At 36.0% G+C, this 3,215-nt stretch overlaps 1 pseudogene; it reads left to right on the top strand.

Annotated features, from left to right (window-relative positions):
* The first annotated feature begins 2,163 nt into the window (after nt 1-2,163).
* On the top strand, nt 2,164-2,808 carry LOC103520159 (annotated as a pseudogene).
* Nucleotides 2,809-3,215: the final 407 nt, after the last annotated feature.

Below are 3,215 nucleotides of genomic sequence, written 5' to 3'. Positions count from 1 at the left end.
TTGTTGTTGGTGTTGTTGTTGTTGGTGTTGTTGTTGGTGTTGTTGGTGTTGTTGTTGGTGTTGTTGTTGGTGTTGTTGGTGTTGTTGTTGGTGTTGTTGGTGTTGTTGGTGTTGTTGTTGGTGTTGTTGTTGGTGTTGTTGTTGGTGTTGTTGGTGTTGTTGGTGTTGTTGGTGTTGGTGTTGTTGGTGGTTGTTGTTGTTGTTGTTGTTGTTGTTGTTGTTGTTGTTGTTGTTGTTGTTGGTGTTGTTGTTGTTGGTGTTGTTGTTGGTGTTGTTGGTAGTGTAAATTGTTGTTGGTGAAATATCATTTTGATACCTAACTAAGCCTTTAGTATAGTTTAGTCATTAAAAAAGCGGTCGAAATACTGTTAATTATAAAAATACAGGAAAATACCGCTAACCGTTGTTCCGATGTTCATAAAAATTACTAATTGGGGGGTTTTAGGTATGGTTTTGGGGGGGTCAAGTCTCATAACTTTTTCGATATCTCTAACCGTTTTGTGAAAACCGCCCAAAAGCGGTTAATTCCGCCTGTGGGCGGCGCCCAGTGCAACTTTTGCCGCTTTTCAGATTTTTCCCTTTATTTACTCATCAAGACCTACCATCCTGCCAAATTTCAAGTTTCTAGGACATCGGGAAGTGCCTCATAATTTTGATGAGTGAATCAGTGAGTCAGTCAGTCGTAAAATAAGCCATTTTCGAAGCGTTTTTTCTACCCCTTCCGGTAAAGCTAGAACTTCGAAATTTCGCTGGTATAATAAGGAAGTATAGGTTAACATATGGTCCAAATTTTGTGAGATTACATTGAAAATTGACGGAGTTATGATAGGGGTAAAAATGCGTCGAAATGTTTCGTGTAATATACACACTGGCGTGCTCAGGCCGGAACTTGGCCTGGCGCACTGCCGTGCGCCTAGATATTAATTGGTAGGTATGAATGTCATCGGTATACACACTGGCGTGCTCAGGCCGGAACTTGGCCTGGCGCACTGCCGTGCGCCTAGATATTAATTGGTAGGGAAAAATGTCATCGGTCGCGTATAATATCTCTAGTAGCGCGGTCAAACTTTCTTGACTTGGCGGGGCGGAGCGCTACCGCGCTCCTTAATTCATCCAGATGGATATGGCAGCAATGAGTCATCAACCCAAAATGAAAGAACCAATCAGAATGCGAGAATTCCTTGCATTGTTGCAAGGTAAAGTTCTATTTTTATAAACTCTCTCTTTTAAAAAGCAGAGGTAGCTTCGATCTGTAACCTTTTTTTTTTGAGGGTCAAGTCCAAGAGGTTGAATTCTAGAACAGGTAAAGATGGTATCTATTTTTAGTACTCGCATCGGGTACTTATTATGCAATTTGGTATTTTTGTGATCATTCATTATCATTACCTATCTGGATTTAGTAGACATCGTGTTGTTCTAATTTCAGTTTTTTAGTAATTAATTATTTTATTTCTATAGTTTTATTTTCAATCAACATAAACATTTATTTACCTATTTATACATATTTTTTTTCTTTTATTACAAAAGTGTTTTTGTTTTCTGTGTTTTCATTTCTTTCCATTTATTGTGTTTCATCGTACATTTTACCATTAAAGAAGAATATGAAGAATAATAAACAATTTATTATTATTCAATTCTAGTAAGAAATCATCTTTTTGTTACTTTTTTTTTTTTTAGGAATACATAAATCATTACGAATACTGAATACCATCGGCATAAAAAAAAAGTATCATTGTGGAAGGAAGCACTGTGCAATGTACCTTCCTCTTTTAAAGATATTCTACCGTTGAACCTTTGACACGTTTGGCAACGTAGCCTACTTTTTTGATGACTCCTTGCTGCCATATCCATCTGGATGGATCATAGTTACTTCTATTTAACTCGTATAACTTACCGCCATTTGATTAATTTGTTAATTCTATGATATGTAAATTACTTCTAATATTTCTTTATGTGATAGGTATTTTTGTCCAAGTAGACTTATTGTAATAATTATAGATTTACATACCTTATTATGTTTGTGGTTCTATTCCATATTCATATCTACACTATTATAAACTTTTATCACCAATTTTGTTATCAGATAACAGATAAAACATTAAAAATACTTTATTATTTATTTATTTTTATTATTATTATTATTATTATTATTATTTTTTTTCAGATAATAACATCACTAAGGATAACCCAGCATTCTCCATGATCAATGATTCTGATGAGGAAGTTGTGTTCGGATCAGATGAAGAGAGTAGACGACCATTGAATCGATCCAATAATGATGATGATAGTGATTAAGGATTAAAGTTATATTTATTTGTAGGTACATTTGAAGCTTATATTGAACAAAAATAACAAACGAAAATCATTGCTTTATTGACCGAACGACAGTTTTGCATTTGGTTTGGTATGGGTGTAGTGGTCTCTACGCCCGCCTTGCACGCGGGAGACCCGGGACCGATTCCCGGCGGGGTAAAAACAAATTGTATCACACAAATGATTGATTATGTGGCTGCAATAGTGGCCGGTTGATATTGGCAACCGAAAATAGTCATTTCATTCTTGAATCAGTTTTGAAATGTAAAGTTTTTAAAATTGTCTTGCAAATATTTTTTTTATGATATTCGTACATATGATGTGTCTTTACATATAACATTTGGCGCGGTCGGTTACTATGTCGCTTGAAGATTCTAGTGGCGTTAATGCAGAGTGTATGCGGGCGTTGGCGGATGCCATTACCATGTTTGGTAAAATTACGAAATATACAGTTACCAAGATTGATAATACATACATATGATAGAGAAACAAGGCGAGTCTTCGGGTGGTAAGCTGAGGGATCTTGGAATCAGCTGTAAGTTAACACCATTTGATGAGGACAATGAAAATTTCATGACATATATCCAGCGTATGGGGATTTATTTCAAAATGAAGAAGGTTACAGATCAAGTGGTCAGAGGTCAGGTACTTCTTACTTCATTAACTCCCAAGCTGTATCAAATGGTAGCTGATTTATCAGCTCCATTATTACCTGAGGAGAAGTCATTTGATGAGTTGTGTCAATTTTTGACAAATCAGTTATGTCCCAAACCAAATGAGATATCTGAACAAAACAAATTTGTGAATAGGGTCCAGGCTGGTGAGGAAAATATTAGTCAGTTTGTAGCTGCGTTGAAACACCAGGCCAGGACATGTCACTTCTTCTGAGTCTTGTGAGGCGA

Source organism: Diaphorina citri, unplaced genomic scaffold (genome assembly GCF_000475195.1).
Source record: "Diaphorina citri unplaced genomic scaffold, Diaci psyllid genome assembly version 1.1 scaffold3284, whole genome shotgun sequence".
Classification (NCBI taxonomy): Eukaryota; Metazoa; Arthropoda; class Insecta; order Hemiptera; family Psyllidae; genus Diaphorina; species Diaphorina citri.
The sequence above is the reverse complement of the archived record's forward strand: the minus strand, read 5'-3'. Positions and strand labels throughout refer to the sequence as shown.